Here is a 17,468-nt window from a genome sequence, read left to right as displayed (position 1 = left end):
CAACTATACCAACCATACATAAATAACCAATAACCAACCAACCATAAATAACCAATAAATAACCAACCAAATAACCAAACCAACCAATATCATTTTTACCTTCGAACATGTAGTTACTACACTGCAGTAGTTCATTCATAGCTTGTCACGCGTGTCGAAGCCAGATAAGAGCATTTTCTATAATGTTTTTTAGATCATTGTCGTCACAGGAAGGGCTAAGGGAGCAGGTGGTGAGGATGTAATATTTGATGTGAAACTTCTCAATGTACGTTGTACCCATGTGAAGTTTAAGATCATAAACTTTGCTCACACAGACTCGTCTGCGATAGTAGTACATTGTATTCTTACATTTTCATTCTAATACTGAATGGATAGCTATTATTGGTCACATTAAACTAAAACCTAATCGTAAAGTGATAAAGTTGATATTTCTTGACAACAATGCTAGGTTCTTACAAACCATGTAAAGTGGGTTAGGCTACAGTTGAAATTTTTCTTGTTTAGGGATAATGTTGTAATACATAAACACAAAACTGGCTTGACTTATTTAGGCTATAGATAAAGCATATCAATTAACTACTGTGCAATTTTTTAAAAAGATAACTCACACGGTTTTTGAAAGATAACTTTTGAGTCGAAACTACTGCCTTTTCAACATTTTTGTCATAGCTTAGAGAGTGGTTGATTACATTTTTAGACAATTTGCAAGAACAAGCAAAATGTTCGTGCCGGATCGGCAAACATTTGCGATGAAATATCGTGATAGCTATGAACAAGGAATCACTTTTTTTTGAAAAGATTATAAAAATTCTCCCTAAAAGTTTTCGTGCTGAATTATTGTTTGTTATATACACCAATGTGACGTATCAAAATCATAAGCCTGTGTTATATAGAAGGTATTATACTCGTAAATTTAATTACTTTTCTTGATCTAGCTTCGGGATGTAAGGATACATCGTTCGATATAGCTCTATGACCCCTTGTCGAAATCCTCAGAGATGGAATTTTAATTCAAGATTCAATAAAACAATTTACTTTCATCGTCACCCTACTAAAGAACCTTTTTCCAGACCACAATCTTCTCTTCTAGAAATCCAAAATGGCTGGACCAAGATGACAAAACATTTTTCAATAACTACAAACAATAAGCAGTTTGGTAAGTAAATCAATCCCCTGGGCACGCTCAAATTTCTATAGTTTTCAATTTCAAAGGCACTACCCAAGCATTCAGTCAATGGTACTTGCAGGCTATACCCTACAAGCCTACATACAAATTATATCATAAAAAAACGGCATGCATTATATTTCTAATAATGACTGTGGCAAATTTACTTTTGCTCCGTATGAGGGCCTTTCGTCAATTACATTTATCAACGATTCACACATCGTAATTTTTTCTTTACCATGATTGTTTTTCTGCAACCTTTTTCTTAAAAGTTGATACAGTCGTAAATTAAGTGATCTTGTAATTGATTTTTCCATATCTTTGAGAGACCGCTTCCATAGATGGCATATCTTGATCCGCCTCCACAGTGTGAACTTTAAACTTGGTGTTATGCGACTCACACAATAAGCTGTCATAATTTGGGCGTAAAAGATTTTTTCATGCCGTGTGTAGCTATCAGTTTTTATTTCACTTTTTTTCAGCTTTTACTTAGTTTTATCGCACGCCTACCATTTTTTTAGTATAAAATTTCATCTTGACAGCTAAATATGTGTCTGCGCGTTGTTGAAAAGTTGAAAACCTGGTTCTGTGATCAAAAACACAAGATCACGTTGTACAGTAAAGTTCAATTCTCGGCATGTATACTTAGTTACTTCATTTTAAAAGTAGTCTTCTATTTAGTTTTGCGTGTTGAATAGAATAGTTTACTGCTAACATAACGCCACTGTCAGTGCGACCGGAAAATACAGACTAGTTTTGGATTTGGATCAGTGGTTCAAATCCTGTGCATTGCAACCATCTAAACACGTTAGGATTAAGATTTAGATAATTTTCTCATGCAAAGAAGCAATATCTAGACAATAAATAAATAAAGTACACGACTGACTTAATTGGTAGACAAAAACAACGATGAAATGTTTTATTCCTTGGAATAGTGGTTATGGTTTACAGTACTTATAAATATTAAGTTTGCTGCTGCCTCTCCTGCTGCTGCTGCTGCTTAGTCCGTTCCCCCTGTTTGCTCAATTGGTTAGAGCGTGACTTTGTGAACGAAGAAGCTTCAAGAACAAGCGGCGCTGGTTCGACTATGAGGGTGTGCGCTTGAGCAACGCATTTTAAGAACTGCTCTCCATTCAGCGGTAGAATAATTCCCCAGCAACAACATTTTAACAATCGGAAGCTTCGCTATGTCAATCTCGGTGACCGGCCCTGCGTTCAAAGCCTCTACAAGTATGTGGAACTACCAGGAATAGTCTATCAAGACTTTGTCAGTCCGAAAATAAAAATTCAAAAACTAACTAAACCAAGGCAACCTAAATCTCAAACATTCCGTTTTTAGATGAGTAATAGTTTCCTGGTGTAAGGCTTAGAAAAACAGACATTTAGGTCCATTAGGTGAAGAGCAAAAAATGTTTGTTTTATCTTGAAATCTTCATTAGACATAAGTAATTTTTGCATAATCTTATTTTGGTTTTTATTTGCATTTTAAATGTTTGAATTAGCTACAGGGGAAAACGGTTGAGTATGGTTTTCCAAGCTAACTAATTAGGAAATAATATATTTTTCTTTTTCCAGCAATCGTATACCCTTTGCCTTTAAGCTGGCAAATGAATCTGACGATCTCCGGTTTCATAACCCCACAATGCATCCTGAGAAAGGACACGATTTCCTTGGCTGCAGCAGTTGCCTTACCTTTTTCACAACGGAAACCTTGACAAATAATTGCACGATGAATCAAAAACTTTTTTTTAACAATAATGGTTTGTTAATCCGAAAATGTAAGATTAAGATGCGAAATATTATTCGTTAGTTTTTTTACTGGCTCTGTACTCTGTAGGCTAAAACACTAAATACCTACAACTTCATGCATTTTACTGCAAGATTATTTTTGGTTGTAGGCTATAGCTCACCTGCACTGGCACTATAAAACAAGTTGGCACTTAACCTAGTTGAATAGTTTTTTTAAGTCAAAAACTGACAAAGGATATAAATCATAAATACAAACCAATTTTGCTAACTGTCAAATGACCTATTTGTACAAACAACACGTTTCAAAGGTTAAGTGAAAGCTGAGGCTACATTCTCTCACTCACTTCCTTTCACGGTTTAACGTTTAGGCAACGCTTCAACGTGTTATCTACAAGTTAGAAATTAATTTTCAAGACTTTATGATGCAAAAGTATTTTTAAAATTTCAAAGCATTCCATTTCGTTCCGATGTGAAAGATATTGAATTTGTTTCAAATTTTTTTTTCAATTTATCATACACTAATCCGTTGCAGCTATTTTAGCATGCTCATAAAAGTTAAAGATTTTTATTGTTTCATGTACCTTTATTTTTCTTCTCTAGACCAAGGGCTGAAGGACTGCTACTACTTTTCATACTAGTAGCGGCCATCTTAACTATACAGTAGGCTATATCAGGGCAAGTGTGGAGCAGCCTTTGTGTTGTTTTGTCAGGCAATTCAAGCACACCACGCCTCTCGCATTGAGAATGATAACTTGTGTAGATGATAGCGTGGCCGCAGACAACACATTGTTCGTATTTCAAAACATAAAGTAAAATGTTTTGTAATTTTTTTTCTTTGCGATTGAGATAATTTTAAACTTGTAGATATCACAAAAACTTGCAAAAAGCATAGAGCGGCTTTTTTAGTTGGATTGCTTCAAAAGAAATTTTGTCAATACAGTACAAAAGGCTTTTCCAAATTGTCATTCATAAAGTGTTTCAAAACAACAATTTTTTTTAAACTTACCGGACCACTTATAGAAAACAGCTAGTCTGGCAAGTCTTCTCATTCGTTCAATCATGCATTCTTAACATTGCAACAAAGTATTTCTTTATATCAAAAATCATTTCACATTTCAGAACTTTTTTTAAATCAAGTTTTGCAAGTATCTTTTTGCGTTAGTGTACTTTTTTCGCCAGTAAATTGACTAAAAATTGAGAAAAATTAAACCCCATATAAATGTAAGGTGGTGGCAAATTGTTAGAATATAAGCATGTAAAAATTTGTAGTAAAATTTGGTGACGGTAAACGTAAAGTGTTCTGTCATGTTGCGAAAATAAACATGAAAGCTGAAGAATTGGTGCAATAGCCTCACTGAAGATGAAACCAAAAATAAATTTGCAGTCCGCATAACATTTTTTTCAAATCTTGGAAAGATAACGATGTTTCCTTGACCACCACGTTATACATAACATCTTCCCTAGGCATTTGATTCTTTTCTGATATTTGAATATCAATAGCACTTCCGAAGAGACGTTTAAAACACATATTTATAACACTTTAAAATATTGTTTGGCAATGATACTGCAAGGCGCAAACGTGCTTTGGTCCTTCAACAACTTTTCACGGTTTTGCCTTCTCCGTAACGGCCGTGAGCGCCTCTTACAATTAGCAGGCATGTTTTCTTGTGCTACGTTGCACACCAGCACAAAATTTTACCGTGGCAACCAAATTATCCATATGTCTGTCTGAAAAAACGTGGAGAACAAATCCGCATTGCAAAAATAACTTTGCCCAAGTTGCTGCGAATGCAGTTAAACAAACCTTAATTTGAATAAACCCGTTTGCCGCGGTGACACAGCAAAAGTATGCTTTGTTCTTTCTTGTCAAAGTAAAAGGCACTATAGTCGCCTTTTTATAGCTACATATGAAATTCTTGCATGTAAATTATCAAACTACATGGACTTTGGCGACACTTTACAACTATTTATATTGCCGGTAATTGCTCAGTTTTTGGCATCATATCCGCATATCGGTTACTTTTCATTTGCCGTTCACTCTTTTTAACAATTTCTTGATCGTTAATGCAAGCTTTTAGAAGTTGTTCAATAAGCTAAGAGTTTTAAATTTTATACTTCAAAGATCCAAACAACACAAAAACGCTGTTCTACCAGGTATGAAAATTCGAATTCCAACACACAGAATTAGGTCATGTCGAACAGAAAAAAGATGAAAAAAAAACTAGATAACCAATTGGTCTTCGTTGCTCCTTGCTACTTAGATTGAAGTATTCAACTTGGAGCGTGCTTATGCGTTCCTCTATGTTTATGAATTGTATACTATCGTTATGTAAAAACTTATTGTGTACTTTCATTCATAGCTTGTCACGCCAGTGTCGGAGCCAGGTAAGAGCATTGTTTGTGATGTTTTTGAGGTCGTTGTCATCACATGAAGGGCTAAGGGGGCAGTTGGTGAGGATGTGCTTCATCGTCTGATTGTCTAGGCCGCAATCACACGTTGGGTCAGGAGTCATCTTCCATCGGAAAAGATTGCTTTTATTTCTCCCGACTCCGCAGCGGGCTCTGTTTAGGCAGCACCACTCTCTTCTCTCAAGGGTGGGAGTTTGTTGTAGACTTTCGGAAGGACTTGGGATGGCAGGATGTTGTGTCCTATCGGGCTCAGAGGTCCACATTTCTAGTCGTGCAGCTGTCGCACTTGTGTGTCCCAATGGGCCGAATATTGTTCCAATGTTCCAATATTGTGTACTAAAGGCTACTATTATAAAATCTGATTGACAAATAAAGTCATTTCTCTCTCTTCACTTGTCAATAGGCTACTTTATGCCCTCGAACTTCTAGCCAGTTGGAATCTCATTATTCTTCAGGGTTTATAGTATACAAGTAATTCTAGATATTATAAAAAAATGAATACTTTTCCTCCCAAAAATCAGAGTAAAGTTCTTTTGTATTGGTTACTGTACGTGATATATAGGCTGCTAATATATCTCCACCTATCTATGGTGTCACAAGGTATCTCCGGGAGATATCGCCAGGTAGCATATCTACAGTACGATCACAGTATGCTTTATGATACAAATTGCATTTCTGCAAATATTAGTCCAATTGCCACGCAGTGGTCCTACAAACTTGTGATGTTCAGAAGGACACATCAGAAGTAGGGTAGTTCGGGGCAAAACAAGTCGTCGGATAAAACCGGTCAGTTTGATTTTAATCAAGCATAACTTTTTTTTTGGAAATAATACACTCAAAAAAAATGCTTTAGCGCAGTTAGTGGTTCTTTTGTGATGCGACAACAGCAACTGCTATGCAGTTTTTGCTTGCTATCTTTGTCTAGGCTGCAAAACGTAAGTTGGTGTAAAATTTTACCTTCATATTTTGGACTAACTTTTTTTTGTGGTTTAAACTAAACAGAGCATTACACTATGAAAATTGTTAATTAAACCAAGACTTTCTAATTTAAACGAAATTAAAATTATTGTAATTTGTCTCAAAAAAACTCATCTTGTAGTTCTTCCTTGGAAATTAGTTTTATTGGGTATTTATTTTTGTTCAGTCATGGCTATTTTGGTTGGGGCAACACAAGTCAGTCATGAAGTGCTGTGCCAAACTTTTGGTGAAAATGCTAAATTCTTTATCCAAACTGTCATGTAGGCTTAGGCTACCTGGTTCATAGGGTATTAGTTGCCTATTACATCAAAAATCAGCTTATCCTAGTGTGAGCGAAGCATTTAGTTTGGGGGGGTCTACCATGGGGGCACGATTTTTTTTGATTTTTGGCCATGTTTGAGGCACTATCACTGCTAAACCAAATTAGGTAACAACCCAAATTTTTTACAGGTGATAGTACTTCTGCCAAATATTGAAAAAACAACATCGTTCACATTGTCACTCTAAAAGGTCAAAGGTCATAGACATCCAAAGATGGCCGTTTCCAGCTCTCGGCTAAGATTTTCCAAAATTTTAAAACCTCGCTAAGACCTCATTTGTGATTGGTTTTGGCTGAAACTTGGTAAAAATGTTGTTTATAAGATTTTCTATGCACTGAGAAAATATCAGTACAAAATATTAAAGGATTTGGGAGTTATTTAACCCTTAACATACCAAGCCTAGCTCACCAACGTCGTTTACCAAGGTGGGGTCCTCCAAGGACCCCATCGTTTCTATTGCTTAAAGTATACAGTATGTACAAAGTCATCAATAATTAACGTTATAACTTCAAACAAATGTATTTAACGAATGGTAGATAATAATTGAGTAATAAACATATAATATTATTGTCAAATAATTAAATATTTAGGAAAAACAAGTTTTACTCAATGAGTCAGCCATTTGCGTCGATGACAAGTCGGAGACGCTTCGAAAAGGACCTGCAAGAGTTATAAATAAATTTTTGGGTATTTTGGCTCATTATTTTTTCAGATTATCCTTCACTGCTTCCAAACTTTGGTGGTATTTAGTCGAAACCCTGCTCTCCAGGTAAGACCAGCTGCCAAAGTCTAGGGGTTCAGGTTTGTGGATGAAGGAGGCCATTCTTCCTTGGAAATGCAAAACGGCAAATTGGCTGAGCCAGTTTTGCGTTGTCTCACAATACATACAATCTGTATACCGGCACACCAAAGCACAAGCCAATTTGTAGTCTACTTTCTTCATCTTTGATTACAGTTTATACAGCTAATGTAACAAAGGAAGATTGCCGAAATTGTAAGTAAAGCAGATGCCATTTTTATGACACTGTAACAAACCCCTGTTGTTACCCCAAGTGTTATAAAAACTAAAATTTTAGTCTTAGCATCACATACAGTATAACACATGTGTTTCTACAAACGCAAATAAATAATAAATAAATAAATAAATAAATTACTTAGACAAAGGATCTTATTCATAAACACACAGTTCATTCACTGTCATCTTCACATTCTTTTGCACTTGTCACAGTTGGGTTGGTGACTCGGTGCTGTTCGCAAACGAAACGTTTGCATTTGGAGCATATAATGTTAACTTTTCTATCGTTGTTTCAAGGACATTGAAAACATCTTCCTCTCTTCCGTCACTGGCTGCCTTGACGTTGAGGATATATTTGAAGTTTCAGTGTTTCGACCTACAGAAACTCCCATAACTGCAATAGCTCTAACGATGTAAAGCTGAAAACCAGATGGATTACATGCTCTGCGCAAGACATTAGGTTTCGTTAATTCTTTGCCTAACTCCATCAAGAAATATAATCCTCGATTAGATTTTGTACTGTTCCAGTCTCTGTTTATGAACAACCAAGTGATATAGGAACTCAGGGCTCCAATGTCAAGCACGTTCATAAAAAGTCGGAAAGGCCATCTTGACATTCGTCTGGCACAAGAATATTCACTCACCAACTTGTCTGCCATCCACTCCGCCTTTTGTGCGGTTATATTCAAGTATCATGTTGGGTTTCTTGTGATTTTCATTCGACAGTGAATCATCAAGATACTGTGAAGATAGTAAACGAACCGTCTTGTTTTTTAGGCACATAGCTTACAACTGATAGTTTATCTGAAAAGATAAAGTTTGACGATAAAACATATCGTCCCTTCGCAACTTCCATAACTACAGGAATATCTGACTTTTTTGCTCAGTGTTCCTGTCTTGGTGATATTTTTCTGGAGCAAAAATTCTGCAGTTGGCACTGATATAAAAAAAAATATCTGTGGTAACACTTCTTCTAGTTGCAAACAGTGATTTCATCATGTCACACAGTACACACAACCAGACGTCCTTGATTTTTCTCAGGTGCACTCCCAGGAAGTTTTCCAGTATAGACTTGGAGATTCTACAGGCGAGTGGTTTTCACGTCTTCAGCTGCCCACACTTTAATTCCATATCTTGCTGGTTTTGACTTCATATACTCTCTCATTGGACATTTCCCTCGGAAAGAGACTAATTGTTCATCTACCGTTACTTCTTCAAATGGCTTATAGAGTTTTTTGCAGTTTTCTATAAATCCATTTAAATTTCGCGAAAAGCTGCAAGTTTAGCATTTTCTTTTCTTTGACTACGTGTTGATTTGTCATCAAATTCTCAATCTCTGGCAAAATGTAAGGACATTTTTCGCGTGAAGTTAACTGGATAACATTCAGCATTTGTAACGTAATATACCAAAGGGGGTCCCATCAGGACCCCAGGTAACGTTATGCTGTTTTTTGCATATGTTTCAAATAATTTTTTAATTTTTGTTGCACTATACCGAACTTGATTAAATTTATGACACATACAAAGATGATGAGAAAAATTGTTGCTATAGGTAAGGCGGGAGATAAAAAAATTCACCTCTGGGGTCCCTACGAGACCCCGCTTGGTATGTTAAAGGTTAATGTGAAACGTGGGTCGAAATGAAAAAAAGCAAAAAGGTGGGGTCCTTTTAATATCTTGGTTACCCCTGACCCCAGTAAAAATTTGCACTAAAATGTTGTCCACTTATTCACTAAGATATGATAAGTCTACCACATAAAATTCATTTATGGTTCTCAATTTTTTCTTATAGAAAGTGTGCGTCAAAGTTTGGACAAAAACGCAAAAAATCACAAATGAAAGATTTAAAAAAATTGTAACAATATTGAACTATAGCCTACTAGAAAACGTTTGAAGTGTATTTTTGATTGTGTTTCCATCAATTGTTCACAAAAGCAATTCTTCTAACATTTGGCAACTGTAATGTACCACGTATACCTCATTGTTAGTGAATAAAATGGCAAATTTTGTCATGATCTTCCTTGCTCAGTTTGTTTTGTCGTCCAGAAGAACCATGGATATTCGGCACAGTAATTGAACAAATAATGTCATAAAATGGAATCCAGCATGTTTGCTGATATCTGTTCTGAACGAATGTGCTGCAGTGGTGTACTTTGTATGTGAAACTGCACTTTGTATGTGTAAATATACTCTTTCTCTCATCAAAAAACACTGACCTGTTTTACCCTTACTTAGGGGCAAAACCAGTCATTTGACTCGGTCGTAAAAATGATGTTTTATTAACATAACTTAAAAATAAATTTCACTTTTTTTTTGCTATCTTGTTTAAGGAAGCCTTAGTATAACTGTTTAACACTAAAAATTGAAACATTTTTAACTTTATGTGAAGATATACACAATAATACCAAAATGTGACTAGTCTTGTTCCGCACTACCCTAAGATACAGAAAGTTTAAACTTTTAAAGTTTTGAAGAAAACAATTTTCCAAGTCATTTTTTATGAAAGATGGCGCAAGGTCCTTTCACTGATGTTTCGTTTGTTTTAGCCAATGTCAGATATTTCATATCTTATCGAAACATGGCTACATACATTGATTAAATTATACAAAACAATCGTATTATTCCTAGTTCGATATTTTATTTGTCTTAGTTTTAGCAGTATTTTTTATTGTAAAACGTGCTATAGCTGATGATAACAATTGCTTTAAGCTTTTCATTACAGTAAGTATAGTAGTATTTTTAAGCAAGCAGTTTACATGTGCTGTAAATCGGTTGAATTTTTATGAATACTTTTTTTAATCTCAGCGTGTAGAAAAAATGTCCGTTGGAAATTAATCCAACTTGATACCCATTATTTTCAACAACTTGAGAAGCAGGGGCGTCGGAACGATTTTTGACTGGGGGGGGGGCAAGATAACGAAAAAAGGGCACTTTTGTTTATTAAAAGGCCATTTGTTTCAAGTTTTAAGATAAGATATAGCGATAATGCTAATCTATCAGCTCACTATGTATTGAGTAATGATAGCCTGAAAGTGTCCGGTATACAAAGAAGGGCATCATGCTGTGTAATAATGATGTAACCTACTGTCAAGCCTTAAAGCAGCCTGCGGCCATGGCCGCTAAGTAGTGCTTGAATGACCGCCAGTGCTACCTCCTCAATCGGCCAGGTTTGGCCGCCGGTCTCTTATAGCCAATTATTTAATTTCGCAATAGAATGATCGTGGATTAACTGTCGAAAATATGTAGTAGCTTATCAAAGAGTGACGAAAACTTAGGTCAGTGCGTCATCATCGCCACTGTTGCATTGTGCGGGAATGTTTGTTATTGATAGAATACATCCATCTGCCATCACCAGCGCTGTAAGTCTAGTTTGTAATTTCCGACGTTTATTTTAACAAAGTCTTAATCCGAATTGCTAATTTACATCGGTTGGCAATATTGTCGTTTTTATGTCGATTCGATGTTGTCGGACATTGAATCGTTGTTAAAAAGGAGAACTAGGTTAGTTGACATCCGAGAGGAAAACATTTTTTGATCATACTTTGCAAAAATCATGCTTCTTTTAGTAATGTTCTTCACATCATTGAAATACTTATTTTATTGCCTTGCCGTCATCGTCAACACATGTCGAACGTTGTTTTACGTTGCTAAAAAGAATTCTAGGGGAGTGGCGAACTTCTAATCAGCCACATTGGAGACACTCGTGCGAGTGTCGTTAGATGGTCCCGCAGTACTGGATTACAATCCCGATAAAGCAGTTATTGCGTGGTGTAACGATTCTATTGTAGGACGTCGCCCAGGCCTAGACTTCAACAACGCTAAGTGATCATTTTAGCATTGTTGCAAGTTTAATTCCATTTACTTATGCTATCGTTATTTTTATTTTGCATTTTGGCCTCCAAGCACGCAGATTTGGCCACCGAGAAGGAGCTCCCAGTAGGCTACGATGGCTGCCAAAAAAAACGAGTTTTAAGGCCTGTGCTGTGTTGCAAAATTTTGTGCGGTAAATATTATTTTGAGGCAAAAATGAAAGATTATAATTAGGCTAAAAGCAAATAGCAGAAATTGTTTTATTGCAAAATGTGCAGTAGCTCACATGGCTTTAAAACGGCACCATTGCCCCCCTGCCCCTCCATCTGCAGAAAAATTGAGGGCAGGAGGGGCATTCGCCCCCTGCCCCCCCGCTTCCGGCGCCCCTGTTGAGAAGCAACCTATTTCATTGACGACAAATTTTGGCATCTTTCAGCATTTGTTTTATTTTGCAAGACTTGCATGTGCTAATAGTTTTTAAATCTCCTTACAATAACTGGTGCTCACTTATTTGTATAGATAGCCAAGGAACCTTAAGCCAGTTGTAATTTTATCTAACATTTACTTTGTATTTATGAGCAATGACTGTACAAAACTATAAATGCAGAAACCACAAAATGTTCCATTTTTTATTGCCTTGAAATAATAGTTAATGACGTGAGTGACTTAACTTGGGCTTCATCTTATTTATGAAATATAATTTAGCCTGTTTCCAAAGATAATTTAAATGCTGTGTTATAACTTGCAGCTTCACACTGCGACAATACCAATTACAAAACAATGTAAGTCAAAGAAAGCGATATTTACAATAATGCACAAGAGAGTCAGGCTTTTTTGGAGTCAGCACTTGAAACACTTTGCACGCAACAGATCATTGGCAGGCAACACATTTTCTGAAACTGTTTTGTTTAATCATCAAAAATGATAACGTCGTTTACAATATGAGAAAAATACAAACGTTATCACGTTTTGAGACAAACAATGCTCACGTCAGCACCAATGCATGTTTACGTGTGTCACGCTGGAAATAGTGATGATGAATCGAAAATAAATTATACAGTGCACTACTTAATTTCTATTTCTTTACGTAGCTGTGTGAAGCGCCTGTTGAGATACTACGTCAGTGTCTGTGACGTTTGCATTCGAAAGACTATTTTCTCAATAGTAATTGATACTTGTTTACGTAACGGCCTAGGAAAATGTAATAGTGCAAAAGGCCTAACCCAGGGTGGATGTCGGTCAGTATTTGATTAATTTAAATAAAAGAACTATATTTTTAATTAGTTAAACCAATCAGGCACATCATACAATTCGTGAAATCCTTTGATACCGGTTACCCACCGAACCGATTTTTATTACAATATTCTCACAGACCCGTTTTTAAAGTTTGTTTTATTTAACCTTCATATGACTGGGATCAGCTGGATGTATCGGATGGAAAGAAAAACAAATGAATTTGTTTCCCAACAAATAAACGATAAATGGAGTCTGATAAACAACATTAACCTTAGAAAATTGAGATATTTCGGACACATTGCAAGAAGCAACTCGTTGGAAAATTCAATGTTAACTGGGATGGTGCAAGGCAAACGAACAAAAGGACGACAAAAAATGAAATATTTTGACAATATCAGCAAATTACAGGAATAAAAAGCATGCCGGAAGCACTAATAAAAACAAAAGACAGAACAAAATGGAGGCAGTTCATAAGGGAGATCACAGCTGATCAAACATGATCAATCTGTTGAAGAAGAATGACTGGGATGGTGCAAGGCAAACGAACTAAAGGACGACAAAAAATAAAATATTTTGACAATATCAAGCACATTACGGGAATAAAAAGCATGCCAGATGCACTAATACAAATAAAAGACAGAACAAAATGGAGGCAGTTCATATGGGAGATCACAACTGATTAAACATGATCAATTTGTTAAAGAAGAAGATGAGTTATAAAATATAAATGGGCTACATGTCAAAGCTGCTGCAGCTTGCTGTGGGTTTCCATTAAAAGCAGATTGCATTGTCTTATTTGCCGAGGCCGAGTGGTTAGCGCGTTGGGCTCGCAGTCGAGAGCCTGCATGTTCGACTCCAGCCACCCGCACTTGCTGTTGTTTCTCTGGGCAAGAAACTTTACGATAATTGCCTCTACCCAGTGATCGATTTCGAGTAATGTGTAATGGGTAGTACCAAATTTAAGTTATAAGTAGAGTAGCCAACCGGAAACAGACATTGCAGTCGGCTGCAGCGTGGGTCAGGTGTAGGCTACGTCGGAAGGCGTAGACCGATGCATAGCGCTCAAGTCCGCTTTCCCGCAATGCAGGAGAAAGATAGTAAAACAAAAACAAACAATTTAAGATCATTTTTCTAATTCTCCAACTTTTTGCCAATTTCTTATAAGTATACTTAAATTCTTATGGTTTTTATTATGTTCTCATAGCACCAAAGTTTAATCTTTTTGGATTGCCTGTTCGATTCTGTCATGAATGTTTGCAGTAAGTTTGCTCTACTTGGCATGAAAAACAAGAAAGAAGCACAAATTTCAAATTATTTGTAGTTTTTCTGACTGTGATCCAAGTTCTTAAAGTGATGCAATGACTTAAAATAAGTTTTTTATTCATGCCAATAATATCAAATGTATGCCAACAAATGTTTTTTTACATTAAACCAATAAAGTTGTAATGCATCTCCAGTAGAAGATGGCAAATGCATTGAAAAGTTAAAGTTCGATCAAAAATGATTAATATTGCCGTGTATTATGAAAACAATCTGATATTTATGTGTCTCAACATCAACATCTATGATATTCAACTGAGGCAAGATTCAGCGTACGCTCAGAAGGACGTCGGTTTAAAACCCACCACGAACAAGTTGATGTAACTCGACGGAACGATCCGGGAGGCAGAACGATGAAGAGAATGGACACGAAAATTTTCCTTCCTTTTTCATTTGTTTACTTAATTTAAAATGCTTGTCAAGCTTAAACCTTAAATCAATAAAACAAAGGCCACACGTGTAAGCAAGCGTTCGTCTTATTGAACAACAATAAAACCAAAAGACATTTTTAATGACTGACGTCTTTAAAAATTACAATCAGTGTTCTTTGCTGCTCCAACATACGGCTGCGCTTATACTGTCTGCTTTGTAAAGTGCTGAGAGCAATGAATAGCATATAGTTATAAAAACATATTTTGATGATTATTATCATTGATGATTAAATGCTTTAAATATTACTAATTTCAAGCCAATGATGTCACTGACAAAACATGATTTAATCTCTGACAATACAAACCCTGGTTACGTATAAAGTCGAATTAATTTGAAAATTGATTGAATTTTATCTTAATCTAATGCGTAAACTTTCTTCATTCTATTTTCGTTTCATTATCACAATATTTGGCTTCCAAATCAATGATTTGTATTTATCAGCCTCATTGTCCAACAAGATAGTTGCAGCTAATCAATCATGGCTTTGTTTCGGGTTTTTAAAACATAGTTACAAAGTGATATATTTCACTGTTGTTGATTTGTGGCCAGCACATGATTGACAGTTGGCTGACGGAGAAACGATCTGTTGAATTAAAAATTGATCTGTAAAGTTTAAATATTTGCAACACAGTACAGCACATTGCTCTGATGTCACAGACTGAAACCGTCTGTGTAAGTGGTAGATATTAATGGCTTGAACTGTCTATTGAGATACTTGTTTGAGACATGTGAGTACCAAATGTTTGGGAAAAAGGTTCTAATGACCAGTTTTAAGTTTAATTTACATAATGTTTCCAATAAATGGGTGGCTAATCTGTAATTTACTCTTCATAATTGCTAGTATGTTTTCTGATTAGTTGTGAAACCCTATAGGAAGCAACATTTAGTGTAAGGCTGTGAAGGGACAGAACAGTTATATATATGAAGACTAGAAATCGGTGCATAGAGGTCAGAGAACATCGTTGCTGCCTGTTTGAAGCAGTGAAAGTTTGTTTCGAAAATGTAGGCAAAATTACGAAAAGTTGTTGATTTTGTTTTAGCTCTTCAATGCAACTCGTGCGAAGTTTTTGTGAATCACTAAAAATCAAGTAGATTTAATTGCAGAAAACATTAATCTGGCTTTTTTAATTGAACTATTGGTTGATTAGTTTTGTTTGGTTTTAAAGTTAAAATTAAAATTTTGGGTAACAAAATATCAACTGCTCTCATAGAAATTGAATAAAACTTAAACAAAAAAGCGCTAAAAACTCGATGCTTTCACATCAGGGGTCACCAAACTTTTTTCTCTGAGGGCCGGATTGCTGCGAGATTAACTGCTGCGGGCCGGATACAAATTGTGAAAAGATATACAACTATTTAGAATCTCCATTGCCTTGTGTTGAGCACAATAAGTAACAAAGTCAGCGGTGGAAAAGCAAAGTTGTGATGAAAATCAAAAGGCTGCTGGAAAAGTTATCCCCTGCTGTGATGCACTACAGGGCATCGTGCTCTTGAAAAAACATTACATCTTTCCAAATTTGGCCTAGGCTGTCCCCATTTGTGGTGGCCATTTGTGATAAAAACAGAACACCAACATTTAAGCTGCCTGGTGGATTAATGTACCAATTTAACATACAACAACGAACTACAAGAACGAACAATTTTAACAAAGAAGTCTCTATTCTTACACAAAAAGGCAAAGCCAAAGACGGTTGCTAATGCCAAGGGAAACACATGTACAGAATTGTAGTGCAGTTGTAATTTCCGCAGAACTTGGTGGGCCGATTCTGGCCCGCGGGCCGTAGTTTGGTGACCCCTGTTTCACATGAACAAATAATGAGTTTGAGCCGAGAGCATTACTAGGTTGATCAAATGTTCACTCTGCTCTAGCCTAGCCAGTGATAGACTTACTACCCAAGCTAGTCTCGCTCTCTAAAAGGAGCTTAAATCAAACAAAAAAATTATTGTTGATTGCAAAACATATTTTAAAATAAAACAGAAAATAGTAGACTACTGTCTTCTTCAATCATGTTTAAAAGAGATAGAAAGATGTAATAATGAGTAACAAGATTATTTCGTATATTGAAAGTCGAAGTATGTACGTTTTAATGTAACACTTCCATGAAACGTTTACATATCTGACGTATCCTTTTAGTCTGCTAAAAGAAATATTTAGCCATAGAAACTCATACAGATACAATTTGGGTGGAGAGGTAACTTTTTTAAATACAGATAGCTTTTGAAATTTTTTTTTCTCACAGCTTTGTTTGTTTTATCAACTGCAACGAATGACCAAACTAGTTATGACTTTCACTGACTGCGCAGCCACCAAATTGTTTTTATTTGTGCTTAGTTTCAATACGAGAAGGCGATTGCGATCAATTAAAGCAGTATTGTTATTTAATAAAGTTATGTTGAATGGCCAAAACAAAAATTTGATGTAGCAGGAAATTCGTGCAAGTTTTGTCCTAATTTTCAAAGTGCGTGTATGACTCTATGTCGCTCTATGCATCTCATACCAACACATTCTCATCGCGTCTTCAAGTTGATTAACTAACGTCGCTACATCGCATAACAACGTAAAAATACGTCAAACTACAAGCCTGGTCAAGGAAAATTGTTTCTTTGTAATGTTTTGTGTCTCTTTTCGAAAAGAGATAATAACAAACTTCAATAGCTATTTCATGCACAGTTATTAAATTTTAATGCTCACATAATCTATTTCCACTATATCGATACAATTCGTATGCAGTAAGCCATGGTGTAATTGCTTTGGTTTAATGTATTGTATAAATTTGCAATAAAAACCAGAGTCGACTTTAGAACCTAGAACTGAAAACGTAATATTTTATACTTTATCATTTTATCTTTCTCTTTCTCCCACGTGGTAGTAGCTTTTCATTTTTATGGTTTTCAATTTTTTTTATTGCAAAGATTTTTATTTTAAAAGAATTTAAATTGCTCAAGGTGTGTTGCTTTTATAAGCAACCTACTACTTTTGGGGAGAAAATGAAACAACCATTTATTAGGTTTTAATGAACTAAGAAACAAAGTA

This window comes from Aplidium turbinatum, chromosome 3, assembly GCF_918807975.1.
Source record: "Aplidium turbinatum chromosome 3, kaAplTurb1.1, whole genome shotgun sequence".
Lineage (NCBI taxonomy): Eukaryota > Metazoa > Chordata > Ascidiacea > Aplousobranchia > Polyclinidae > Aplidium > Aplidium turbinatum.
This window is presented reverse-complemented; position numbering follows the sequence as displayed.